The sequence below is a fragment of the Falco biarmicus genome, chromosome 13 (assembly GCF_023638135.1).
Source record: "Falco biarmicus isolate bFalBia1 chromosome 13, bFalBia1.pri, whole genome shotgun sequence".
NCBI lineage: Eukaryota > Metazoa > Chordata > Aves > Falconiformes > Falconidae > Falco > Falco biarmicus.
This window is the reverse complement of record NC_079300.1, coordinates 26,895,107-26,919,493: the sequence shown is the minus strand read 5'-3', so window position 1 is coordinate 26,919,493 and position 24,387 is coordinate 26,895,107. Positions and strand designations below refer to the sequence as shown.

Genomic DNA, 24,387 nt, shown 5'->3' with positions numbered 1-24,387 from the left:
GGCCCCCCGCTACCTAACGGCAGCCCTCGCAACAGGCAGCTGCCACGCTCGCTCCCACGCCACGCTTCGGCCCTCCGCAACGAGGCTGCGGGGCAGCAGGCCGCCACCGCGCCCGCCCGCCCCACCAGCCTGACCCGCGCAAGCAGCACCAGCTCACGCGCAAGGCCCCCAAGCCTCCGCAACGCCCCTGCCGCAAAAGGGGGGGGGCTTCCCGCAAGGCGCCCCTCGGTAAAAAGCCTACAGCACCCGGTATTCCCAGGCGGTCTCCCATCCAAGTACTAACCGGGCCCGACCCTGCTTAGCTTCCGAGATCAGACGAGATCGGGCGTTCTCAGGGTGGTATGGCCGTAGGCACCCCCTCTCCCGCCAGCAGCCCTCTCCACAAACGCCACACACGCTCACGCACAACCCTGCAGACACCCACAACCCCGACGCAGGGCGCCCGCAACCGACCCCGCACACCCGACACACAACCAACACCCAACGCAACACACGCAACTACCCCCAGCACGCACCTGCCCCGCACCGCGCCCATGCAGACCGCGCCAACAAACACCTACCCTGCTCGCACACCGCCCTACAGCCCTCCTCGCTCACCGGCCAGGGCAGCAGCAGGCAATCCCCGCGCACACCTGAACCACCAGCACCACGCGCGCAACAACGCCTGCACCTACCGGCCGCAACGCAACGGCCCCCCGCTACCTAACGGCAGCCCTCGCAACAGGCAGCTGCCACGCTCGCTCCCACGCCACGCTTCGGCCCTCCGCAACGAGGCTGCGGGGCAGCAGGCCGCCACCGCGCCCGCCCGCCCCACCAGCCTGACCCGCGCAAGCAGCACCAGCTCACGCGCAAGGCCCCCAAGCCTCCGCAACGCCCCTGCCGCAAAAGGGGGGGGGGCTTCCCGCAGGCGCCCCTCGGTAAAAAGCCTACAGCACCCGGTATTCCCAGGCGGTCTCCCATCCAAGTACTAACCGGGCCCGACCCTGCTTAGCTTCCGAGATCAGACGAGATCGGGCGTTCTCAGGGTGGTATGGCCGTAGGCACCCCCTCTCCCGCCAGCAGCCCTCTCCACAAACGCCACACACGCTCACGCACAACCCTGCAGACACCCACAACCCCGACGCAGGGCGCCCGCAACCGACCCCGCACACCCGACACACAACCAACACCCAACGCAACACACGCAACTACCCCCAGCACGCACCTGCCCCGCACCGCGCCCATGCAGACCGCGCCAACAAATACCTACCCTGCTCGCACACCGCCCTACAGCCCTCCTCGCTCACCGGCCAGGGCAGCAGCAGGCAATCCCCGCGCACACCTGAACCACCAGCACCACGCGCGCAACAACGCCTGCACCTACCGGCCGCAACGCAACGGCCCCCCGCTACCTAACGGCAGCCCTCGCAACAGGCAGCTGCCACGCTCGCTCCCACGCCACGCTTCGGCCCTCCGCAACGAGGCTGCGGGGCAGCAGGCCGCCACCGCGCCCGCCCGCCCCACCAGCCTGACCCGCGCAAGCAGCACCAGCTCACGCGCAAGGCCCCCAAGCCTCCGCAACGCCCCTGCCGCAAAAGGGGGGGGGCTTCCCGCAAGGCGCCCCTCGGTAAAAAGCCTACAGCACCCGGTATTCCCAGGCGGTCTCCCATCCAAGTACTAACCGGGCCCGACCCTGCTTAGCTTCCGAGATCAGACGAGATCGGGCGTTCTCAGGGTGGTATGGCCGTAGGCACCCCCTCTCCCGCCAGCAGCCCTCTCCACAAACGCCACACACGCTCACGCACAACCCTGCAGACACCCACAACCCCGACGCAGGGCGCCCGCAACCGACCCCGCACACCCGACACACAACCAACACCCAACGCAACACACGCAACTACCCCCAGCACGCACCTGCCCCGCACCGCGCCCATGCAGACCGCGCCAACAAACACCTACCCTGCTCGCACACCGCCCTACAGCCCTCCTCGCTCACCGGCCAGGGCAGCAGCAGGCAATCCCCGCGCACACCTGAACCACCAGCACCACGCGCGCAACAACGCCTGCACCTACCGGCCGCAACGCAACGGCCCCCCGCTACCTAACGGCAGCCCTCGCAACAGGCAGCTGCCACGCTCGCTCCCACGCCACGCTTCGGCCCTCCGCAACGAGGCTGCGGGGCAGCAGGCCGCCACCGCGCCCGCCCGCCCCACCAGCCTGACCCGCGCAAGCAGCACCAGCTCACGCGCAAGGCCCCCAAGCCTCCGCAACGCCCCTGCCGCAAAAGGGGGGGGGGCTTCCCGCAGGCGCCCCTCGGTAAAAAGCCTACAGCACCCGGTATTCCCAGGCGGTCTCCCATCCAAGTACTAACCGGGCCCGACCCTGCTTAGCTTCCGAGATCAGACGAGATCGGGCGTTCTCAGGGTGGTATGGCCGTAGGCACCCCCTCTCCCGCCAGCAGCCCTCTCCACAAACGCCACACACGCTCACGCACAACCCTGCAGACACCCACAACCCCGACGCAGGGCGCCCGCAACCGACCCCGCACACCCGACACACAACCAACACCCAACGCAACACACGCAACTACCCCCAGCACGCACCTGCCCCGCACCGCGCCCATGCAGACCGCGCCAACAAACACCTACCCTGCTCGCACACCGCCCTACAGCCCTCCTCGCTCACCGGCCAGGGCAGCAGCAGGCAATCCCCGCGCACACCTGAACCACCAGCACCACGCGCGCAACAACGCCTGCACCTACCGGCCGCAACGCAACGGCCCCCCCGCTACCTAACGGCAGCCCTCGCAACAGGCAGCTGCCACGCTCGCTCCCACGCCACGCTTCGGCCCTCCGCAACGAGGCTGCGGGGCAGCAGGCCGCCACCGCGCCCGCCCGCCCCACCAGCCTGACCCGCGCAAGCAGCACCAGCTCACGCGCAAGGCCCCCAAGCCTCCGCAACGCCCCTGCCGCAAAAGGGGGGGGGCTTCCCGCAAGGCGCCCCTCGGTAAAAAGCCTACAGCACCCGGTATTCCCAGGCGGTCTCCCATCCAAGTACTAACCGGGCCCGACCCTGCTTAGCTTCCGAGATCAGACGAGATCGGGCGTTCTCAGGGTGGTATGGCCGTAGGCACCCCCTCTCCCGCCAGCAGCCCTCTCCACAAACGCCACACACGCTCACGCACAACCCTGCAGACACCCACAACCCCGACGCAGGGCGCCCGCAACCGACCCCGCACACCCGACACACAACCAACACCCAACGCAACACACGCAACTACCCCCAGCACGCACCTGCCCCGCACCGCGCCCATGCAGACCGCGCCAACAAACACCTACCCTGCTCGCACACCGCCCTACAGCCCTCCTCGCTCACCGGCCAGGGCAGCAGCAGGCAATCCCCGCGCACACCTGAACCACCAGCACCACGCGCGCAACAACGCCTGCACCTACCGGCCGCAACGCAACGGCCCCCCGCTACCTAACGGCAGCCCTCGCAACAGGCAGCTGCCACGCTCGCTCCCACGCCACGCTTCGGCCCTCCGCAACGAGGCTGCGGGGCAGCAGGCCGCCACCGCGCCCGCCCGCCCCACCAGCCTGACCCGCGCAAGCAGCACCAGCTCACGCGCAAGGCCCCCAAGCCTCCGCAACGCCCCTGCCGCAAAAGGGGGGGGGGCTTCCCGCAGGCGCCCCTCGGTAAAAAGCCTACAGCACCCGGTATTCCCAGGCGGTCTCCCATCCAAGTACTAACCGGGCCCGACCCTGCTTAGCTTCCGAGATCAGACGAGATCGGGCGTTCTCAGGGTGGTATGGCCGTAGGCACCCCCTCTCCCGCCAGCAGCCCTCTCCACAAACGCCACACACGCTCACGCACAACCCTGCAGACACCCACAACCCCGACGCAGGGCGCCCGCAACCGACCCCGCACACCCGACACACAACCAACACCCAACGCAACACACGCAACTACCCCCAGCACGCACCTGCCCCGCACCGCGCCCATGCAGACCGCGCCAACAAACACCTACCCTGCTCGCACACCGCCCTACAGCCCTCCTCGCTCACCGGCCAGGGCAGCAGCAGGCAATCCCCGCGCACACCTGAACCACCAGCACCACGCGCGCAACAACGCCTGCACCTACCGGCCGCAACGCAACGGCCCCCCGCTACCTAACGGCAGCCCTCGCAACAGGCAGCTGCCACGCTCGCTCCCACGCCACGCTTCGGCCCTCCGCAACGAGGCTGCGGGGCAGCAGGCCGCCACCGCGCCCGCCCGCCCCACCAGCCTGACCCGCGCAAGCAGCACCAGCTCACGCGCAAGGCCCCCAAGCCTCCGCAACGCCCCTGCCGCAAAAGGGGGGGGGCTTCCCGCAGGCGCCCCTCGGTAAAAAGCCTACAGCACCCGGTATTCCCAGGCGGTCTCCCATCCAAGTACTAACCGGGCCCGACCCTGCTTAGCTTCCGAGATCAGACGAGATCGGGCGTTCTCAGGGTGGTATGGCCGTAGGCACCCCCTCTCCCGCCAGCAGCCCTCTCCACAAACGCCACACACGCTCACGCACAACCCTGCAGACACCCACAACCCCGACGCAGGGCGCCCGCAACCGACCCCGCACACCCGACACACAACCAACACCCAACGCAACACACGCAACTACCCCCAGCACGCACCTGCCCCGCACCGCGCCCATGCAGACCGCGCCAACAAACACCTACCCTGCTCGCACACCGCCCTACAGCCCTCCTCGCTCACCGGCCAGGGCAGCAGCAGGCAATCCCCGCGCACACCTGAACCACCAGCACCACGCGCGCAACAACGCCTGCACCTACCGGCCGCAACGCAACGGCCCCCCGCTACCTAACGGCAGCCCTCGCAACAGGCAGCTGCCACGCTCGCTCCCACGCCACGCTTCGGCCCTCCGCAACGAGGCTGCGGGGCAGCAGGCCGCCACCGCGCCCGCCCGCCCCACCAGCCTGACCCGCGCAAGCAGCACCAGCTCACGCGCAAGGCCCCCAAGCCTCCGCAACGCCCCTGCCGCAAAAGGGGGGGGGGCTTCCCGCAGGCGCCCCTCGGTAAAAAGCCTACAGCACCCGGTATTCCCAGGCGGTCTCCCATCCAAGTACTAACCGGGCCCGACCCTGCTTAGCTTCCGAGATCAGACGAGATCGGGCGTTCTCAGGGTGGTATGGCCGTAGGCACCCCCTCTCCCGCCAGCAGCCCTCTCCACAAACGCCACACACGCTCACGCACAACCCTGCAGACACCCACAACCCCGACGCAGGGCGCCCGCAACCGACCCCGCACACCCGACACACAACCAACACCCAACGCAACACACGCAACTACCCCCAGCACGCACCTGCCCCGCACCGCGCCCATGCAGACCGCGCCAACAAACACCTACCCTGCTCGCACACCGCCCTACAGCCCTCCTCGCTCACCGGCCAGGGCAGCAGCAGGCAATCCCCGCGCACACCTGAACCACCAGCACCACGCGCGCAACAACGCCTGCACCTACCGGCCGCAACGCAACGGCCCCCCGCTACCTAACGGCAGCCCTCGCAACAGGCAGCTGCCACGCTCGCTCCCACGCCACGCTTCGGCCCTCCGCAACGAGGCTGCGGGGCAGCAGGCCGCCACCGCGCCCGCCCGCCCCACCAGCCTGACCCGCGCAAGCAGCACCAGCTCACGCGCAAGGCCCCCAAGCCTCCGCAACGCCCCTGCCGCAAAAGGGGGGGGGCTTCCCGCAAGGCGCCCCTCGGTAAAAAGCCTACAGCACCCGGTATTCCCAGGCGGTCTCCCATCCAAGTACTAACCGGGCCCGACCCTGCTTAGCTTCCGAGATCAGACGAGATCGGGCGTTCTCAGGGTGGTATGGCCGTAGGCACCCCCTCTCCCGCCAGCAGCCCTCTCCACAAACGCCACACACGCTCACGCACAACCCTGCAGACACCCACAACCCTGACGCAGGGCGCCCGCAACCGACCCCGCACACCCGACACACAACCAACACCCAACGCAACACACGCAACTACCCCCAGCACGCACCTGCCCCGCACCGCGCCCATGCAGACCGCGCCAACAAACACCTACCCTGCTCGCACACCGCCCTACAGCCCTCCTCGCTCACCGGCCAGGGCAGCAGCAGGCAATCCCCGCGCACACCTGAACCACCAGCACCACGCGCGCAACAACGCCTGCACCTACCGGCCGCAACGCAACGGCCCCCCGCTACCTAACGGCAGCCCTCGCAACAGGCAGCTGCCACGCTCGCTCCCACGCCACGCTTCGGCCCTCCGCAACGAGGCTGCGGGGCAGCAGGCCGCCACCGCGCCCGCCCGCCCCACCAGCCTGACCCGCGCAAGCAGCACCAGCTCACGCGCAAGGCCCCCAAGCCTCCGCAACGCCCCTGCCGCAAAAGGGGGGGGGCTTCCCGCAAGGCGCCCCTCGGTAAAAAGCCTACAGCACCCGGTATTCCCAGGCGGTCTCCCATCCAAGTACTAACCGGGCCCGACCCTGCTTAGCTTCCGAGATCAGACGAGATCGGGCGTTCTCAGGGTGGTATGGCCGTAGGCACCCCCTCTCCCGCCAGCAGCCCTCTCCACAAACGCCACACACGCTCACGCACAACCCTGCAGACACCCACAACCCCGACGCAGGGCGCCCGCAACCGACCCCGCACACCCGACACACAACCAACACCCAACGCAACACACGCAACTACCCCCAGCACGCACCTGCCCCGCACCGCGCCCATGCAGACCGCGCCAACAAACACCTACCCTGCTCGCACACCGCCCTACAGCCCTCCTCGCTCACCGGCCAGGGCAGCAGCAGGCAATCCCCGCGCACACCTGAACCACCAGCACCACGCGCGCAACAACGCCTGCACCTACCGGCCGCAACGCAACGGCCCCCCGCTACCTAACGGCAGCCCTCGCAACAGGCAGCTGCCACGCTCGCTCCCACGCCACGCTTCGGCCCTCCGCAACGAGGCTGCGGGGCAGCAGGCCGCCACCGCGCCCGCCCGCCCCACCAGCCTGACCCGCGCAAGCAGCACCAGCTCACGCGCAAGGCCCCCAAGCCTCCGCAACGCCCCTGCCGCAAAAGGGGGGGGGCTTCCCGCAAGGCGCCCCTCGGTAAAAAGCCTACAGCACCCGGTATTCCCAGGCGGTCTCCCATCCAAGTACTAACCGGGCCCGACCCTGCTTAGCTTCCGAGATCAGACGAGATCGGGCGTTCTCAGGGTGGTATGGCCGTAGGCACCCCCTCTCCCGCCAGCAGCCCTCTCCACAAACGCCACACACGCTCACGCACAACCCTGCAGACACCCACAACCCCGACGCAGGGCGCCCGCAACCGACCCCGCACACCCGACACACAACCAACACCCAACGCAACACACGCAACTACCCCCAGCACGCACCTGCCCCGCACCGCGCCCATGCAGACCGCGCCAACAAACACCTACCCTGCTCGCACACCGCCCTACAGCCCTCCTCGCTCACCGGCCAGGGCAGCAGCAGGCAATCCCCGCGCACACCTGAACCACCAGCACCACGCGCGCAACAACGCCTGCACCTACCGGCCGCAACGCAACGGCCCCCCCGCTACCTAACGGCAGCCCTCGCAACAGGCAGCTGCCACGCTCGCTCCCACGCCACGCTTCGGCCCTCCGCAACGAGGCTGCGGGGCAGCAGGCCGCCACCGCGCCCGCCCGCCCCACCAGCCTGACCCGCGCAAGCAGCACCAGCTCACGCGCAAGGCCCCCAAGCCTCCGCAACGCCCCTGCCGCAAAAGGGGGGGGGCTTCCCGCAGGCGCCCCTCGGTAAAAAGCCTACAGCACCCGGTATTCCCAGGCGGTCTCCCATCCAAGTACTAACCGGGCCCGACCCTGCTTAGCTTCCGAGATCAGACGAGATCGGGCGTTCTCAGGGTGGTATGGCCGTAGGCACCCCCTCTCCCGCCAGCAGCCCTCTCCACAAACGCCACACACGCTCACGCACAACCCTGCAGACACCCACAACCCCGACGCAGGGCGCCCGCAACCGACCCCGCACACCCGACACACAACCAACACCCAACGCAACACACGCAACTACCCCCAGCACGCACCTGCCCCGCACCGCGCCCATGCAGACCGCGCCAACAAACACCTACCCTGCTCGCACACCGCCCTACAGCCCTCCTCGCTCACCGGCCAGGGCAGCAGCAGGCAATCCCCGCGCACACCTGAACCACCAGCACCACGCGCGCAACAACGCCTGCACCTACCGGCCGCAACGCAACGGCCCCCCGCTACCTAACGGCAGCCCTCGCAACAGGCAGCTGCCACGCTCGCTCCCACGCCACGCTTCGGCCCTCCGCAACGAGGCTGCGGGGCAGCAGGCCGCCACCGCGCCCGCCCGCCCCACCAGCCTGACCCGCGCAAGCAGCACCAGCTCACGCGCAAGGCCCCCAAGCCTCCGCAACGCCCCTGCCGCAAAAGGGGGGGGGGCTTCCCGCAGGCGCCCCTCGGTAAAAAGCCTACAGCACCCGGTATTCCCAGGCGGTCTCCCATCCAAGTACTAACCGGGCCCGACCCTGCTTAGCTTCCGAGATCAGACGAGATCGGGCGTTCTCAGGGTGGTATGGCCGTAGGCACCCCCTCTCCCGCCAGCAGCCCTCTCCACAAACGCCACACACGCTCACGCACAACCCTGCAGACACCCACAACCCCGACGCAGGGCGCCCGCAACCGACCCCGCACACCCGACACACAACCAACACCCAACGCAACACACGCAACTACCCCCAGCACGCACCTGCCCCGCACCGCGCCCATGCAGACCGCGCCAACAAACACCTACCCTGCTCGCACACCGCCCTACAGCCCTCCTCGCTCACCGGCCAAGGCAGCAGCAGGCAATCCCCGCGCACACCTGAACCACCAGCACCACGCGCGCAACAACGCCTGCACCTACCGGCCGCAACGCAACGGCCCCCCGCTACCTAACGGCAGCCCTCGCAACAGGCAGCTGCCACGCTCGCTCCCACGCCACGCTTCGGCCCTCCGCAACGAGGCTGCGGGGCAGCAGGCCGCCACCGCGCCCGCCCGCCCCACCAGCCTGACCCGCGCAAGCAGCACCAGCTCACGCGCAAGGCCCCCAAGCCTCCGCAACGCCCCTGCCGCAAAAGGGGGGGGGCTTCCCGCAAGGCGCCCCTCGGTAAAAAGCCTACAGCACCCGGTATTCCCAGGCGGTCTCCCATCCAAGTACTAACCGGGCCCGACCCTGCTTAGCTTCCGAGATCAGACGAGATCGGGCGTTCTCAGGGTGGTATGGCCGTAGGCACCCCCTCTCCCGCCAGCAGCCCTCTCCACAAACGCCACACACGCTCACGCACAACCCTGCAGACACCCACAACCCCGACGCAGGGCGCCCGCAACCGACCCCGCACACCCGACACACAACCAACACCCAACGCAACACACGCAACTACCCCCAGCACGCACCTGCCCCGCACCGCGCCCATGCAGACCGCGCCAACAAACACCTACCCTGCTCGCACACCGCCCTACAGCCCTCCTCGCTCACCGGCCAAGGCAGCAGCAGGCAATCCCCGCGCACACCTGAACCACCAGCACCACGCGCGCAACAACGCCTGCACCTACCGGCCGCAACGCAACGGCCCCCCGCTACCTAACGGCAGCCCTCGCAACAGGCAGCTGCCACGCTCGCTCCCACGCCACGCTTCGGCCCTCCGCAACGAGGCTGCGGGGCAGCAGGCCGCCACCGCGCCCGCCCGCCCCACCAGCCTGACCCGCGCAAGCAGCACCAGCTCACGCGCAAGGCCCCCAAGCCTCCGCAACGCCCCTGCCGCAAAAGGGGGGGGGCTTCCCGCAAGGCGCCCCTCGGTAAAAAGCCTACAGCACCCGGTATTCCCAGGCGGTCTCCCATCCAAGTACTAACCGGGCCCGACCCTGCTTAGCTTCCGAGATCAGACGAGATCGGGCGTTCTCAGGGTGGTATGGCCGTAGGCACCCCCTCTCCCGCCAGCAGCCCTCTCCACAAACGCCACACACGCTCACGCACAACCCTGCAGACACCCACAACCCCGACGCAGGGCGCCCGCAACCGACCCCGCACACCCGACACACAACCAACACCCAACGCAACACACGCAACTACCCCCAGCACGCACCTGCCCCGCACCGCGCCCATGCAGACCGCGCCAACAAACACCTACCCTGCTCGCACACCGCCCTACAGCCCTCCTCGATCACCGGCCAGGGCAGCAGCAGGCAATCCCCGCGCACACCTGAACCACCAGCACCACGCGCGCAACAACGCCTGCACCTACCGGCCGCAACGCAACGGCCCCCCGCTACCTAACGGCAGCCCTCGCAACAGGCAGCTGCCACGCTCGCTCCCACGCCACGCTTCGGCCCTCCGCAACGAGGCTGCGGGGCAGCAGGCCGCCACCGCGCCCGCCCGCCCCACCAGCCTGACCCGCGCAAGCAGCACCAGCTCACGCGCAAGGCCCCCAAGCCTCCGCAACGCCCCTGCCGCAAAAGGGGGGGGGGCTTCCCGCAGGCGCCCCTCGGTAAAAAGCCTACAGCACCCGGTATTCCCAGGCGGTCTCCCATCCAAGTACTAACCGGGCCCGACCCTGCTTAGCTTCCGAGATCAGACGAGATCGGGCGTTCTCAGGGTGGTATGGCCGTAGGCACCCCCTCTCCCGCCAGCAGCCCTCTCCACAAACGCCACACACGCTCACGCACAACCCTGCAGACACCCACAACCCCGACGCAGGGCGCCCGCAACCGACCCCGCACACCCGACACACAACCAACACCCAACGCAACACACGCAACTACCCCCAGCACGCACCTGCCCCGCACCGCGCCCATGCAGACCGCGCCAACAAACACCTACCCTGCTCGCACACCGCCCTACAGCCCTCCTCGCTCACCGGCCAGGGCAGCAGCAGGCAATCCCCGCGCACACCTGAACCACCAGCACCACGCGCGCAACAACGCCTGCACCTACCGGCCGCAACGCAACGGCCCCCCCGCTACCTAACGGCAGCCCTCGCAACAGGCAGCTGCCACGCTCGCTCCCACGCCACGCTTCGGCCCTCCGCAACGAGGCTGCGGGGCAGCAGGCCGCCACCGCGCCCGCCCGCCCCACCAGCCTGACCCGCGCAAGCAGCACCAGCTCACGCGCAAGGCCCCCAAGCCTCCGCAACGCCCCTGCCGCAAAAGGGGGGGGGCTTCCCGCAGGCGCCCCTCGGTAAAAAGCCTACAGCACCCGGTATTCCCAGGCGGTCTCCCATCCAAGTACTAACCGGGCCCGACCCTGCTTAGCTTCCGAGATCAGACGAGATCGGGCGTTCTCAGGGTGGTATGGCCGTAGGCACCCCCTCTCCCGCCAGCAGCCCTCTCCACAAACGCCACACACGCTCACGCACAACCCTGCAGACACCCACAACCCCGACGCAGGGCGCCCGCAACCGACCCCGCACACCCGACACACAACCAACACCCAACGCAACACACGCAACTACCCCCAGCACGCACCTGCCCCGCACCGCGCCCATGCAGACCGCGCCAACAAACACCTACCCTGCTCGCACACCGCCCTACAGCCCTCCTCGCTCACCGGCCAGGGCAGCAGCAGGCAATCCCCGCGCACACCTGAACCACCAGCACCACGCGCGCAACAACGCCTGCACCTACCGGCCGCAACGCAACGGCCCCCCGCTACCTAACGGCAGCCCTCGCAACAGGCAGCTGCCACGCTCGCTCCCACGCCACGCTTCGGCCCTCCGCAACGAGGCTGCGGGGCAGCAGGCCGCCACCGCGCCCGCCCGCCCCACCAGCCTGACCCGCGCAAGCAGCACCAGCTCACGCGCAAGGCCCCCAAGCCTCCGCAACGCCCCTGCCGCAAAAGGGGGGGGGCTTCCCGCAAGGCGCCCCTCGGTAAAAAGCCTACAGCACCCGGTATTCCCAGGCGGTCTCCCATCCAAGTACTAACCGGGCCCGACCCTGCTTAGCTTCCGAGATCAGACGAGATCGGGCGTTCTCAGGGTGGTATGGCCGTAGGCACCCCCTCTCCCGCCAGCAGCCCTCTCCACAAACGCCACACACGCTCACGCACAACCCTGCAGACACCCACAACCCCGACGCAGGGCGCCCGCAACCGACCCCGCACACCCGACACACAACCAACACCCAACGCAACACACGCAACTACCCCCAGCACGCACCTGCCCCGCACCGCGCCCATGCAGACCGCGCCAACAAACACCTACCCTGCTCGCACACCGCCCTACAGCCCTCCTCGCTCACCGGCCAGGGCAGCAGCAGGCAATCCCCGCGCACACCTGAACCACCAGCACCACGCGCGCAACAACGCCTGCACCTACCGGCCGCAACGCAACGGCCCCCCGCTACCTAACGGCAGCCCTCGCAACAGGCAGCTGCCACGCTCGCTCCCACGCCACGCTTCGGCCCTCCGCAACGAGGCTGCGGGGCAGCAGGCCGCCACCGCGCCCGCCCGCCCCACCAGCCTGACCCGCGCAAGCAGCACCAGCTCACGCGCAAGGCCCCCAAGCCTCCGCAACGCCCCTGCCGCAAAAGGGGGGGGGCTTCCCGCAGGCGCCCCTCGGTAAAAAGCCTACAGCACCCGGTATTCCCAGGCGGTCTCCCATCCAAGTACTAACCGGGCCCGACCCTGCTTAGCTTCCGAGATCAGACGAGATCGGGCGTTCTCAGGGTGGTATGGCCGTAGGCACCCCCTCTCCCGCCAGCAGCCCTCTCCACAAACGCCACACACGCTCACGCACAACCCTGCAGACACCCACAACCCCGACGCAGGGCGCCCGCAACCGACCCCGCACACCCGACACACAACCAACACCCAACGCAACACACGCAACTACCCCCAGCACGCACCTGCCCCGCACCGCGCCCATGCAGACCGCGCCAACAAACACCTACCCTGCTCGCACACCGCCCTACAGCCCTCCTCGATCACCGGCCAGGGCAGCAGCAGGCAATCCCCGCGCACACCTGAACCACCAGCACCACGCGCGCAACAACGCCTGCACCTACCGGCCGCAACGCAACGGCCCCCCGCTACCTAACGGCAGCCCTCGCAACAGGCAGCTGCCACGCTCGCTCCCACGCCACGCTTCGGCCCTCCGCAACGAGGCTGCGGGGCAGCAGGCCGCCACCGCGCCCGCCCGCCCCACCAGCCTGACCCGCGCAAGCAGCACCAGCTCACGCGCAAGGCCCCCAAGCCTCCGCAACGCCCCTGCCGCAAAAGGGGGGGGGGCTTCCCGCAGGCGCCCCTCGGTAAAAAGCCTACAGCACCCGGTATTCCCAGGCGGTCTCCCATCCAAGTACTAACCGGGCCCGACCCTGCTTAGCTTCCGAGATCAGACGAGATCGGGCGTTCTCAGGGTGGTATGGCCGTAGGCACCCCCTCTCCCGCCAGCAGCCCTCTCCACAAACGCCACACACGCTCACGCACAACCCTGCAGACACCCACAACCCCGACGCAGGGCGCCCGCAACCGACCCCGCACACCCGACACACAACCAACACCCAACGCAACACACGCAACTACCCCCAGCACGCACCTGCCCCGCACCGCGCCCATGCAGACCGCGCCAACAAACACCTACCCTGCTCGCACACCGCCCTACAGCCCTCCTCGCTCACCGGCCAAGGCAGCAGCAGGCAATCCCCGCGCACACCTGAACCACCAGCACCACGCGCGCAACAACGCCTGCACCTACCGGCCGCAACGCAACGGCCCCCCGCTACCTAACGGCAGCCCTCGCAACAGGCAGCTGCCACGCTCGCTCCCACGCCACGCTTCGGCCCTCCGCAACGAGGCTGCGGGGCAGCAGGCCGCCACCGCGCCCGCCCGCCCCACCAGCCTGACCCGCGCAAGCAGCACCAGCTCACGCGCAAGGCCCCCAAGCCTCCGCAACGCCCCTGCCGCAAAAGGGGGGGGGGCTTCCCGCAGGCGCCCCTCGGTAAAAAGCCTACAGCACCCGGTATTCCCAGGCGGTCTCCCATCCAAGTACTAACCGGGCCCGACCCTGCTTAGCTTCCGAGATCAGACGAGATCGGGCGTTCTCAGGGTGGTATGGCCGTAGGCACCCCCTCTCCCGCCAGCAGCCCTCTCCACAAACGCCACACACGCTCACGCACAACCCTGCAGACACCCACAACCCCGACGCAGGGCGCCCGCAACCGACCCCGCACACCCGACACACAACCAACACCCAACGCAACACACGCAACTACCCCCAGCACGCACCTGCCCCGCACCGCGCCCATGCAGACCGCGCCAACAAACACCTACCCTGCTCGCACACCGCCCTACAGCCCTCCTCGCTCACCGGCCAGGGCAGCAGCAGGCAATCCCCGCGCACACCTGAACCACCAGCACCACGCGCGCAACAACGCCTGCACCTACCGGCCGCAACGCAACGGCCCCCCGCTACCTAACGGCAGCCCTCGCAACAGGCAGCTGCCACGCTCGCTCCCACGCCACGCTTCGGCCCTCCGCAACGAGGCTGCGGGGCAGCAGGCCGCCACCGCGCCCGCCCGCCCCACCAGCCTGACCCGCGCAAGCAGCACCAGCTCACGCGCAAGGCCCCCAAGCCTCCGCAACGCCCCTGCCGCAAAAGGGGGGGGGCTTCCCGCAGGCGCCCCTCGGTAAAAAGCCTACAGCACCCGGTATTCCCAGGCGGTCTCCCATCCAAGTACTAACCGGGCCCGACCCTGCTTAGCTTCCGAGATCAGACGAGATCGGGCGTTCTCAGGGTGGTATGGCCGTAGGCACCCCCTCTCCCGCCAGCAGCCCTCTCCACAAACGCCACACACGCTCACGCACAACCCTGCAGACACCCACAACCCCGACGCAGGGCGCCCGCAACCGACCCCGCACACCCGACACACAACCAACACCCAACGCAACACACGCAACTACCCCCAGCACGCACCTGCCCCGCACCGCGCCCATGCAGACCGCGCCAACAAACACCTACCCTGCTCGCACACCGCCCTACAGCCCTCCTCGATCACCGGCCAGGGCAGCAGCAGGCAATCCCCGCACACACCTGAACCACCAGCACCACGCGCGCAACAACGCCTGCACCTACCGGCCGCAACGCAACGGCCCCCCCGCTACCTAACGGCAGCCCTCGCAACAGGCAGCTGCCACGCTCGCTCCCACGCCACGCTTCGGCCCTCCGCAACGAGGCTGCGGGGCAGCAGGCCGCCACCGCGCCCGCCCGCCCCACCAGCCTGACCCGCGCAAGCAGCACCAGCTCACGCGCAAGGCCCCCAAGCCTCCGCAACGCCCCTGCCGCAAAAGGGGGGGGGCTTCCCGCAAGGCGCCCCTCGGTAAAAAGCCTACAGCACCCGGTATTCCCAGGCGGTCTCCCATCCAAGTACTAACCGGGCCCGACCCTGCTTAGCTTCCGAGATCAGACGAGATCGGGCGTTCTCAGGGTGGTATGGCCGTAGGCACCCCCTCTCCCGCCAGCAGCCCTCTCCACAAACGCCACACACGCTCACGCACAACCCTGCAGACACCCACAACCCCGACGCAGGGCGCCCGCAACCGACCCCGCACACCCGACACACAACCAACACCCAACGCAACACACGCAACTACCCCCAGCACGCACCTGCCCCGCACCGCGCCCATGCAGACCGCGCCAACAAACACCTACCCTGCTCGCACACCGCCCTACAGCCCTCCTCGCTCACCGGCCAGGGCAGCAGCAGGCAATCCCCGCGCACACCTGAACCACCAGCACCACGCGCGCAACAACGCCTGCACCTACCGGCCGCAACGCAACGGCCCCCCGCTACCTAACGGCAGCCCTCGCAACAGGCAGCTGCCACGCTCGCTCCCACGCCACGCTTCGGCCCTCCGCAACGAGGCTGCGGGGCAGCAGGCCGCCACCGCGCCCCGCCCGCCCCACCAGCCTGACCCGCGCAAGCAGCACCAGCTCACGCGCAAGGCCCCCAAGCCTCCGCAACGCCCCTGCCGCAAAAGGGGGGGGGCTTCCCGCAAGGCGCCCCTCGGTAAAAAGCCTACAGCACCCGGTATTCCCAGGCGGTCTCCCATCCAAGTACTAACCGGGCCCGACCCTGCTTAGCTTCCGAGATCAGACGAGATCGGGCGTTCTCAGGGTGGTATGGCCGTAGGCACCCCCTCTCCCGCCAGCAGCCCTCTCCACAAACGCCACACACGCTCACGCACAACCCTGCAGACACCCACAACCCCGACGCAGGGCGCCCGCAACCGACCCCGCACACCCGACACACAACCAACACCCAACGCAACACACGCAACTACCCCCAGCACGCACCTGCCCCGCACCGCGCCCATGCAGACCGCGCCAACAAACACCTACCCTGCTCGCACACCGCCCTACAGCCCTCCTCGCTCACCGGCCAGGGCAGCAGCAGGCAATCCCCACGCACACCTGAACCACCAGCACCACGCGCGCAACAACGCCTGCACCTACCGGCCGCAACGCAACGGCCCCCCGCTACCTAACGGCAGCCCTCGCAACAGGCAGCTGCCACGCTCGCTCCCACGCCACGCTTCGGCCCTCCGCAACGAGGCTGCGGGGCAGCAGGCCGCCACCGCGCCCGCCCGCCCCACCAGCCTGACCCGCGCAAGCAGCACCAGCTCACGCGCAAGGCCCCCAAGCCTCCGCAACGCCCCTGCCGCAAAAGGGGGGGGGCTTCCCGCAGGCGCCCCTCGGTAAAAAGCCTACAGCACCCGGTATTCCCAGGCGGTCTCCCATCCAAGTACTAACCGGGCCCGACCCTGCTTAGCTTCCGAGATCAGACGAGATCGGGCGTTCTCAGGGTGGTATGGCCGTAGGCACCCCCTCTCCCGCCAGCAGCCCTCTCCACAAACGCCACACACGCTCACGCACAACCCTGCAGACACCCACAACCCCGACGCAGGGCGCCCGCAACCGACCCCGCACACCCGACACACAACCAACACCCAACGCAACACACGCAACTACCCCCAGCACGCACCTGCCCCGCACCGCGCCCATGCAGACCGCGCCAACAAACACCTACCCTGCTCGCACACCGCCCTACAGCCCTCCTCGCTCACCGGCCAGGGCAGCAGCAGGCAATCCCCGCGCACACCTGAACCACCAGCACCACGCGCGCAACAACGCCTGCACCTACCGGCCGCAACGCAACGGCCCCCCGCTACCTAACGGCAGCCCTCGCAACAGGCAGCTGCCACGCTCGCTCCCACGCCACGCTTCGGCCCTCCGCAACGAGGCTGCGGGGCAGCAGGCCGCCACCGCGCCCGCCCGCCCCACCAGCCTGACCCGCGCAAGCAGCACCAGCTCACGCGCAAGGCCCCCAAGCCTCCGCAACGCCCCTGCCGCAAAAGGGGGGGGGCTTCCCGCAGGCGCCCCTCGGTAAAAAGCCTACAGCACCCGGTATTCCCAGGCGGTCTCCCATCCAAGTACTAACCGGGCCCGACCCTGCTTAGCTTCCGAGATCAGACGAGATCGGGCGTTCCCAGGGTGGTATGGCCGTAGGCACCCCCTCTCCCGCCAGCAGCCCTCTCCACAAACGCCACACACGCTCACGCACAACCCTGCAGACACCCACAACCCCGACGCAGGGCGCCCGCAACCGACCCCGCACACCCGACACACAACCAACACCCAACGCAACACACGCAACTACCCCCAGCACGCACCTGCCCCGCACCGCGCCCATGCAGACCACGCCAACAAACACCTACCCTGCTCGCACACCGCCCTACAGCCCTCCTCGCTCACCGGCCAGGGCAGCAGCAGGCAATCCCCGCGCACACCTGAACCACCAGCACCACGCGCGCAACAACGCCTGCACCTACCGGCCGCAACGCAACGGCCCCCCGCTACCTAACGGCAGCCCTCGCAACAGGCAGCTGCCACGCTCGCTCCCACGCCACGCTTCGGCCCTCCGCAACGAGGCTGCGGGGCAGCAGGCCGCCACCCGCGCCCGCCCGCCCCACCAGCCTGACCCGCGCAAGCAGCACCAGCTCACGCGCAAGGCCCCCAAGCCTCCGCAACGCCCCTGCCGCAAAAGGGGGGGGGCTTCCCGCAAGGCGCCCCTCGGTAAAAAGCCTACAGCACCCGGTATTCCCAGGCGGTCTCCCATCCAAGTACTAACCGGGCCCGACCCTGCTTAGCTTCCGAGATCAGACGAGATCGGGCGTTCCCAGGGTGGTATGGCCGTAGGCACCCCCTCTCCCGCCAGCAGCCCTCTCCACAAACGCCACACACGCTCACGCACAACCCTGCAGACACCCACAACCCCGACGCAGGGCGCCCGCAACCGACCCCGCACACCCGACACACAACCAACACCCAACGCAACACACGCAACTACCCCCAGCACGCACCTGCCCCGCACCGCGCCCATGCAGACCGCGCCAACAAACACCTACCCTGCTCGCACACCGCCCTACAGCCCTCCTCGCTCACCGGCCAGGGCAGCAGCAGGCAATCCCCGCGCACACCTGAACCACCAGCACCACGCGCGCAACAACGCCTGCACCTACCGGCCGCAACGCAACGGCCCCCCGCTACCTAACGGCAGCCCTCGCAACAGGCAGCTGCCACGCTCGCTCCCACGCCACGCTTCGGCCCTCCGCAACGAGGCTGCGGGGCAGCAGGCCGCCACCGCGCCCGCCCGCCCCACCAGCCTGACCCGCGCAAGCAGCACCAGCTCACGCGCAAGGCCCCCAAGCCTCCGCAACGCCCCTGCCGCAAAAGGGGGGGGGCTTCCCGCAGGCGCCCCTCGGTAAAAAGCCTACAGCACCCGGTATTCCCAGGCGGTCTCCCATCCAAGTACTAACCGGGCCCGACCCTGCTTAGCTTCCGAGATCAGACGAGATCGGGCGTTCTCAGGGTGGTATGGCCGTAGGCACCCCCTCTCCCGCCAGCAGCCCTCTCCACAAACGCCACACACGCTCACGCACAACCCTGCAGACACCCACAACCCCGACGCAGGGCGCCCGCAACCGACCCCGCACACCCGACACACAACCAACACCCAACGCAACACACGCAACTACCCCCAGCACGCACCTGCCCCGCACCGCGCCCATGCAGACCGCGCCAACAAACACCTACCCTGCTCGCACACCGCCCTACAGCCCTCCTCGCTCACCGGCCAGGGCAGCAGCAGGCAATCCCCGCGCACACCTGAACCACCAGCACCACGCGCGCAACAACGCCTGCACCTACCGGCCGCAACGCAACGGCCCCCCGCTACCTAACGGCAGCCCTCGCAACAGGCAGCTGCCACGCTCGCTCCCACGCCACGCTTCGGCCCTCCGCAACGAGGCTGCGGGGCAGCAGGCCGCCACCGCGCCCGCCCGCCCCACCAGCCTGACCCGCGCAAGCAGCACCAGCTCACGCGCAAGGCCCCCAAGCCTCCGCAACGCCCCTGCCGCAAAAGGGGGGGGGCTTCCCGCAAGGCGCCCCTCGGTAAAAAGCCTACAGCACCCGGTATTCCCAGGCGGTCTCCCATCCAAGTACTAACCGGGCCCGACCCTGCTTAGCTTCCGAGATCAGACGAGATCGGGCGTTCTCAGGGTGGTATGGCCGTAGGCACCCCCTCTCCCGCCAGCAGCCCTCTCCACAAACGCCACACACGCTCACGCACAACCCTGCAGACACCCACAACCCCGACGCAGGGCGCCCGCAACCGACCCCGCACACCCGACACACAACCAACACCCAACGCAACACACGCAACTACCCCCAGCACGCACCTGCCCCGCACCGCGCCCATGCAGACCGCGCCAACAAACACCTACCCTGCTCGCACACCGCCCTACAGCCCTCCTCGCTCACCGGCCAGGGCAGCAGCAGGCAATCCCCGCGCACACCTGAACCACCAGCACCACGCGCGCAACAACGCCTGCACCTACCGGCCGCAACGCAACGGCCCCCCGCTACCTAACGGCAGCCCTCGCAACAGGCAGCTGCCACGCTCGCTCCCACGCCACGCTTCGGCCCTCCGCAACGAGGCTGCGGGGCAGCAGGCCGCCACCCGCGCCCGCCCGCCCCACCAGCCTGACCCGCGCAAGCAGCACCAGCTCACGCGCAAGGCCCCCAAGCCTCCGCAACGCCCCTGCCGCAAAAGGGGGGGGGCTTCCCGCAGGCGCCCCTCGGTAAAAAGCCTACAGCACCCGGTATTCCCAGGCGGTCTCCCATCCAAGTACTAACCGGGCCCGACCCTGCTTAGCTTCCGAGATCAGACGAGATCGGGCGTTCTCAGGGTGGTATGGCCGTAGGCACCCCCTCTCCCGCCAGCAGCCCTCTCCACAAACGCCACACACGCTCACGCACAACCCTGCAGACACCCACAACCCCGACGCAGGGCGCCCGCAACCGACCCCGCACACCCGACACACAACCAACACCCAACGCAACACACGCAACTACCCCCAGCACGCACCTGCCCCGCACCGCGCCCATGCAGACCGCGCCAACAAACACCTACCCTGCTCGCACACCGCCCTACAGCCCTCCTCGCTCACCGGCCAGGGCAGCAGCAGGCAATCCCCGCGCACACCTGAACCACCAGCACCACGCGCGCAACAACGCCTGCACCTACCGGCCGCAACGCAACGGCCCCCCGCTACCTAACGGCAGCCCTCGCAACAGGCAGCTGCCACGCTCGCTCCCACGCCACGCTTCGGCCCTCCGCAACGAGGCTGCGGGGCAGCAGGCCGCCACCGCGCCCGCCCGCCCCACCAGCCTGACCCGCGCAAGCAGCACCAGCTCACGCGCAAGGCCCCCAAGCCTCCGCAACGCCCCTGCCGCAAAAGGGGGGGGGCTTCCCGCAAGGCGCCCCTCGGTAAAAAGCCTACAGCACCCGGTATTCCCAGGCGGTCTCCCATCCAAGTACTAACCGGGCCCGACCCTGCTTAGCTTCCGAGATCAGACGAGATCGGGCGTTCCCAGGGTGGTATGGCCGTAGGCACCCCCTCTCCCGCCAGCAGCCCTCTCCACAAACGCCACACACGCTCACGCACAACCCTGCAGACACCCACAACCCCGACGCAGGGCGCCCGCAACCGACCCCGCACACCCGACACACAACCAACACCCAACGCAACACACGCAACTACCCCCAGCACGCACCTGCCCCGCACCGCGCCCATGCAGACCGCGCCAACAAACACCTACCCTGCTCGCACACCGCCCTACAGCCCTCCTCGCTCACCGGCCAGGGCAGCAGCAGGCAATCCCCGCGCACACCTGAACCACCAGCACCACGCGCGCAACAACGCCTGCACCTACCGGCCGCAACGCAACGGCCCCCCGCTACCTAACGGCAGCCCTCGCAACAGGCAGCTGCCACGCTCGCTCCCACGCCACGCTTCGGCCCTCCGCAACGAGGCTGCGGGGCAGCAGGCCGCCACCGCGCCCGCCCGCCCCACCAGCCTGACCCGCGCAAGCAGCACCAGCTCACGCGCAAGGCCCCCAAGCCTCCGCAACGCCCCTGCCGCAAAAGGGGGGGGGCTTCCCGCAGGCGCCCCTCGGTAAAAAGCCTACAGCACCCGGTATTCCCAGGCGGTCTCCCATCCAAGTACTAACCGGGCCCGACCCTGCTTAGCTTCCGAGATCAGACGAGATCGGGCGTTCTCAGGGTGGTATGGCCGTAGGCACCCCCTCTCCCGCCAGCAGCCCTCTCCACAAACGCCACACACGCTCACGCACAACCCTGCAGACACCCACAACCCCGACGCAGGGCGCCCGCAACCGACCCCGCACACCCGACACACAACCAACACCCAACGCAACACACGCAACTACCCCCAGCACGCACCTGCCCCGCACCGCGCCCATGCAGACCGCGCCAACAAACACCTACCCTGCTCGCACACCGCCCTACAGCCCTCCTCGCTCACCGGCCAGGGCAGCAGCAGGCAATCCCCGCGCACACCTGAACCACCAGCACCACGCGCGCAACAACGCCTGCACCTACCGGCCGCAACGCAACGGCCCCCCGCTACCTAACGGCAGCCCTCGCAACAGGCAGCTGCCACGCTCGCTCCCACGCCACGCTTCGGCCCTCCGCAACGAGGCTGCGGGGCAGCAGGCCGCCACCGCGCCCCGCCCGCCCCACCAGCCTGACCCGCGCAAGCAGCACCAGCTCACGCGCAAGGCCCCCAAGCCTCCGCAACGCCCCTGCCGCAAAAGGGGGGGGGCTTCCCGCAGGCGCCCCTCGGTAAAAAGCCTACAGCACCCGGTATTCCCAGGCGGTCTCCCATCCAAGTACTAACCGGGCCCGACCCTGCTTAGCTTCCGAGATCAGACGAGATCAGGCGTTCTCAGGGTGGTATGGCCGTAGGCACCCCCTCTCCTGCCAGCAGCCCTCTCCACAAACCTGCCACATGCTCATGTACGACGCTATAGCCATCCCCAAAGAAACATAAAGACTACCACAGTCCCTGGAACCCACACACTGAATGAACAGCAATCCTGGCAGAGGAGAACCACAGCACTATAATAGAGGGAGACGTACTCATTCATATCTCAAAGGACATTCTCCCTGCCCCAATAACAGACCTGGACAGCATCCCCCACCTCGCCCTCTCAGCCCAGTACAGCTCCAATGACTCACATACTGAAGTAACAGGCAACCCTGTCACATGTCAACCCCGGTTTACCAGAACCCTACCACAACAAAGCATAGCTACTCACAAATCAACAGCCTATATAAGAGCCCCCTGACCCAGTAACATCTCTGACTGACATGCTTCCAACTTGTGCCATAGTTCTTGACCAGGTTCAGTGCCTATAACATTTCCTAGTAGTACACTTTTCCCAGTAGCCATACACAGTTATCATGATCAACAAGAACAGGTCTTCATATCGATAGTCCTTTTTCTTTTTCCGTCTTCCTTTTCCTGATGGTATTTTGCAGTTGTCTGTTGCTTTCTTCATTTTATTTCCCGGCTGTCATACCCCAGATGTTTACCTCCAGCAGATGGCACCCTTGCTGTGCTCTTGGTGTCTTCCCCTTAGCTTTGCTCAGGTCTGGGACACCCTGCTGCTGCACAAGGGCCTCTGGGCTCCTGAGTCTCAAGGGTGGTGGGTGGCCCTGCAGCAGCTCCCTGCTCTCCTCTCCACACCGCTTGGGTGAAGGGAGCCAGTCTGTTCCATGGATGTGGCACTGAGGGCAGTGTAGGCACAGCACATGCCACCCCTTTCGCTCAGCAGCTTTTTTTTCCAGGCAGTCCTGGTGTGATACACCTGCCACGGCCTTCCCATGCCACACGCTGTGGTGACCATGCAGCCACCCCGACCCTCACTAGGGCAGCCGCTAGAAGGCCGAGTCGCTGCAGATGGCCTCAGCAGTCATTTTCTGAGGAGGCTGCCTGGGAATGAGCTTGCCCAAGAGCGTCAATTGTAGGTCATGACATTATGGTAGGGTCAGAGAGCTGCTTACCACCTGCCTGGAGGTGTGAAACAGCCACGGAACAGCTACTGGGACAGGTTCTCCGCTATGCACAAGCTTGGGCAAGTGGGAGCCACAAGCAGGCGGAGTGTCGGAGCCAGTGCTTTCCTCTCCCCCTCCTCCCCGGTGGGTAAATCCCATCAACAGCCACCCTAAGGCGCCCCACACCGGCCCTAATCCCACCCTGCCTGGCACCATCAGCCTCCTACCAGCCGGGCTGGGGGGTCCCGGGGGGAACCCGGCAGAGCCCGGGGACAGCAGGAGTGGCAGTGGCGCTGGCCCGGGAGGGGCGGCGGGGGTGGTGGGAAGGGGCCGCCAGCCTCCCGTGCTCTCTGGAGGAGGAGGGGGAGCCCAGGCTGCGCCGAGCTTTGTCCCGGGTTAATTTTAGCCCAAGGAGATAAGAAAGAGGAGGCGTAGAGCAGAGCTTAAGGGGTCCCTGCGCCCCGGCGCGGGGCAGGCCTGGTCTCCGCCGTCCCTGCAGGCGTGGGGCAGGCCGTGGGGTGCCAGGGGGGCCTAGCTGCTCTTCCCGGCCACGGGGGTCCCGGCGGGGCTGGGGGCTCGGCTCAGCCCACGCAGCGGCTGTGGGGTATACACGGGCTGTGCGCCCCGGGGCCGGCACAGCGCCCTGCCGTGGGGTGCGGGGGCTGCCCGCGGGGGACCCTGCCCGCGGGGGCGTGCGCCCGAGTGTGGCGGGGGTTTCCCGTTTTGGACAGTGGGTACCTACCGGGGGTTGGTAACCTATGCGGGTGTACCGGAGCGGGGTGTGTGTGTGATTCCTGCGTGGGAGAGTGTGCGCGTGAGGGGGTCAGCCTGCGGGGGTACACCCGGCTGCGGGGGTACGGGGGGGGGGGGTACGGGGTGCAGGACCCACCACGGCCCCA

General features: G+C 68.5%; 33 non-coding genes across 33 annotated transcripts; all 33 read right to left on the bottom strand.

Moving 5' to 3' along the window:
• Nucleotides 1-234: 234 nt before the first annotated feature.
• On the bottom strand, nucleotides 235-353 carry LOC130158552 (5S ribosomal RNA). Its single transcript, XR_008825391.1, has one exon. It is a non-coding gene; the product is annotated as a 5S ribosomal RNA (ribosomal RNA).
• A 570-nt stretch (nucleotides 354-923) lies between these two features.
• LOC130158551 (5S ribosomal RNA) lies at nucleotides 924-1,042 on the bottom strand. Its single transcript, XR_008825390.1, has one exon. It is a non-coding gene; the product is annotated as a 5S ribosomal RNA (ribosomal RNA).
• Nucleotides 1,043-1,612: 570 nt separating this feature from the next.
• LOC130158550 (5S ribosomal RNA) lies at nucleotides 1,613-1,731 on the bottom strand. Its single transcript, XR_008825389.1, has one exon. It is a non-coding gene; the product is annotated as a 5S ribosomal RNA (ribosomal RNA).
• Nucleotides 1,732-2,301: 570 nt separating this feature from the next.
• On the bottom strand, nucleotides 2,302-2,420 carry LOC130158549 (5S ribosomal RNA). Its single transcript, XR_008825388.1, has one exon. It is a non-coding gene; the product is annotated as a 5S ribosomal RNA (ribosomal RNA).
• A 571-nt stretch (nucleotides 2,421-2,991) lies between these two features.
• Nucleotides 2,992-3,110, bottom strand: LOC130158548 (5S ribosomal RNA). The gene has a single exon (XR_008825387.1). It is a non-coding gene; the product is annotated as a 5S ribosomal RNA (ribosomal RNA).
• A 570-nt stretch (nucleotides 3,111-3,680) lies between these two features.
• On the bottom strand, nucleotides 3,681-3,799 carry LOC130158547 (5S ribosomal RNA). The gene has a single exon (XR_008825386.1). It is a non-coding gene; the product is annotated as a 5S ribosomal RNA (ribosomal RNA).
• Nucleotides 3,800-4,368: 569 nt separating this feature from the next.
• LOC130158546 (5S ribosomal RNA) lies at nucleotides 4,369-4,487 on the bottom strand. Its single transcript, XR_008825385.1, has one exon. It is a non-coding gene; the product is annotated as a 5S ribosomal RNA (ribosomal RNA).
• A 570-nt stretch (nucleotides 4,488-5,057) lies between these two features.
• Nucleotides 5,058-5,176, bottom strand: LOC130158545 (5S ribosomal RNA). The gene has a single exon (XR_008825384.1). It is a non-coding gene; the product is annotated as a 5S ribosomal RNA (ribosomal RNA).
• Nucleotides 5,177-5,746: 570 nt separating this feature from the next.
• LOC130158544 (5S ribosomal RNA) lies at nucleotides 5,747-5,865 on the bottom strand. The gene has a single exon (XR_008825383.1). It is a non-coding gene; the product is annotated as a 5S ribosomal RNA (ribosomal RNA).
• A 570-nt stretch (nucleotides 5,866-6,435) lies between these two features.
• LOC130158542 (5S ribosomal RNA) lies at nucleotides 6,436-6,554 on the bottom strand. The gene has a single exon (XR_008825381.1). It is a non-coding gene; the product is annotated as a 5S ribosomal RNA (ribosomal RNA).
• Nucleotides 6,555-7,124: 570 nt separating this feature from the next.
• On the bottom strand, nucleotides 7,125-7,243 carry LOC130158541 (5S ribosomal RNA). The gene has a single exon (XR_008825380.1). It is a non-coding gene; the product is annotated as a 5S ribosomal RNA (ribosomal RNA).
• A 570-nt stretch (nucleotides 7,244-7,813) lies between these two features.
• On the bottom strand, nucleotides 7,814-7,932 carry LOC130158540 (5S ribosomal RNA). Its single transcript, XR_008825379.1, has one exon. It is a non-coding gene; the product is annotated as a 5S ribosomal RNA (ribosomal RNA).
• A 570-nt stretch (nucleotides 7,933-8,502) lies between these two features.
• Nucleotides 8,503-8,621, bottom strand: LOC130158539 (5S ribosomal RNA). Its single transcript, XR_008825378.1, has one exon. It is a non-coding gene; the product is annotated as a 5S ribosomal RNA (ribosomal RNA).
• A 570-nt stretch (nucleotides 8,622-9,191) lies between these two features.
• On the bottom strand, nucleotides 9,192-9,310 carry LOC130158538 (5S ribosomal RNA). Its single transcript, XR_008825377.1, has one exon. It is a non-coding gene; the product is annotated as a 5S ribosomal RNA (ribosomal RNA).
• A 570-nt stretch (nucleotides 9,311-9,880) lies between these two features.
• LOC130158537 (5S ribosomal RNA) lies at nucleotides 9,881-9,999 on the bottom strand. Its single transcript, XR_008825376.1, has one exon. It is a non-coding gene; the product is annotated as a 5S ribosomal RNA (ribosomal RNA).
• A 570-nt stretch (nucleotides 10,000-10,569) lies between these two features.
• LOC130158536 (5S ribosomal RNA) lies at nucleotides 10,570-10,688 on the bottom strand. Its single transcript, XR_008825375.1, has one exon. It is a non-coding gene; the product is annotated as a 5S ribosomal RNA (ribosomal RNA).
• Nucleotides 10,689-11,258: 570 nt separating this feature from the next.
• LOC130158535 (5S ribosomal RNA) lies at nucleotides 11,259-11,377 on the bottom strand. Its single transcript, XR_008825374.1, has one exon. It is a non-coding gene; the product is annotated as a 5S ribosomal RNA (ribosomal RNA).
• A 570-nt stretch (nucleotides 11,378-11,947) lies between these two features.
• LOC130158534 (5S ribosomal RNA) lies at nucleotides 11,948-12,066 on the bottom strand. The gene has a single exon (XR_008825373.1). It is a non-coding gene; the product is annotated as a 5S ribosomal RNA (ribosomal RNA).
• Nucleotides 12,067-12,635: 569 nt separating this feature from the next.
• LOC130158533 (5S ribosomal RNA) lies at nucleotides 12,636-12,754 on the bottom strand. The gene has a single exon (XR_008825372.1). It is a non-coding gene; the product is annotated as a 5S ribosomal RNA (ribosomal RNA).
• Nucleotides 12,755-13,324: 570 nt separating this feature from the next.
• On the bottom strand, nucleotides 13,325-13,443 carry LOC130158531 (5S ribosomal RNA). Its single transcript, XR_008825370.1, has one exon. It is a non-coding gene; the product is annotated as a 5S ribosomal RNA (ribosomal RNA).
• Nucleotides 13,444-14,013: 570 nt separating this feature from the next.
• On the bottom strand, nucleotides 14,014-14,132 carry LOC130158530 (5S ribosomal RNA). Its single transcript, XR_008825369.1, has one exon. It is a non-coding gene; the product is annotated as a 5S ribosomal RNA (ribosomal RNA).
• A 569-nt stretch (nucleotides 14,133-14,701) lies between these two features.
• LOC130158529 (5S ribosomal RNA) lies at nucleotides 14,702-14,820 on the bottom strand. The gene has a single exon (XR_008825368.1). It is a non-coding gene; the product is annotated as a 5S ribosomal RNA (ribosomal RNA).
• A 571-nt stretch (nucleotides 14,821-15,391) lies between these two features.
• On the bottom strand, nucleotides 15,392-15,510 carry LOC130158528 (5S ribosomal RNA). Its single transcript, XR_008825367.1, has one exon. It is a non-coding gene; the product is annotated as a 5S ribosomal RNA (ribosomal RNA).
• A 571-nt stretch (nucleotides 15,511-16,081) lies between these two features.
• On the bottom strand, nucleotides 16,082-16,200 carry LOC130158527 (5S ribosomal RNA). The gene has a single exon (XR_008825366.1). It is a non-coding gene; the product is annotated as a 5S ribosomal RNA (ribosomal RNA).
• Nucleotides 16,201-16,769: 569 nt separating this feature from the next.
• On the bottom strand, nucleotides 16,770-16,888 carry LOC130158516 (5S ribosomal RNA). Its single transcript, XR_008825355.1, has one exon. It is a non-coding gene; the product is annotated as a 5S ribosomal RNA (ribosomal RNA).
• Nucleotides 16,889-17,457: 569 nt separating this feature from the next.
• Nucleotides 17,458-17,576, bottom strand: LOC130158506 (5S ribosomal RNA). The gene has a single exon (XR_008825345.1). It is a non-coding gene; the product is annotated as a 5S ribosomal RNA (ribosomal RNA).
• A 571-nt stretch (nucleotides 17,577-18,147) lies between these two features.
• Nucleotides 18,148-18,266, bottom strand: LOC130158505 (5S ribosomal RNA). Its single transcript, XR_008825344.1, has one exon. It is a non-coding gene; the product is annotated as a 5S ribosomal RNA (ribosomal RNA).
• Nucleotides 18,267-18,835: 569 nt separating this feature from the next.
• LOC130158504 (5S ribosomal RNA) lies at nucleotides 18,836-18,954 on the bottom strand. Its single transcript, XR_008825343.1, has one exon. It is a non-coding gene; the product is annotated as a 5S ribosomal RNA (ribosomal RNA).
• Nucleotides 18,955-19,524: 570 nt separating this feature from the next.
• LOC130158490 (5S ribosomal RNA) lies at nucleotides 19,525-19,643 on the bottom strand. Its single transcript, XR_008825331.1, has one exon. It is a non-coding gene; the product is annotated as a 5S ribosomal RNA (ribosomal RNA).
• A 570-nt stretch (nucleotides 19,644-20,213) lies between these two features.
• LOC130158478 (5S ribosomal RNA) lies at nucleotides 20,214-20,332 on the bottom strand. Its single transcript, XR_008825319.1, has one exon. It is a non-coding gene; the product is annotated as a 5S ribosomal RNA (ribosomal RNA).
• A 570-nt stretch (nucleotides 20,333-20,902) lies between these two features.
• Nucleotides 20,903-21,021, bottom strand: LOC130158502 (5S ribosomal RNA). Its single transcript, XR_008825342.1, has one exon. It is a non-coding gene; the product is annotated as a 5S ribosomal RNA (ribosomal RNA).
• A 569-nt stretch (nucleotides 21,022-21,590) lies between these two features.
• On the bottom strand, nucleotides 21,591-21,709 carry LOC130158467 (5S ribosomal RNA). The gene has a single exon (XR_008825306.1). It is a non-coding gene; the product is annotated as a 5S ribosomal RNA (ribosomal RNA).
• A 570-nt stretch (nucleotides 21,710-22,279) lies between these two features.
• Nucleotides 22,280-22,398, bottom strand: LOC130158509 (5S ribosomal RNA). The gene has a single exon (XR_008825349.1). It is a non-coding gene; the product is annotated as a 5S ribosomal RNA (ribosomal RNA).
• Between the last annotated feature and the right edge of the window lie 1,989 nt (nucleotides 22,399-24,387).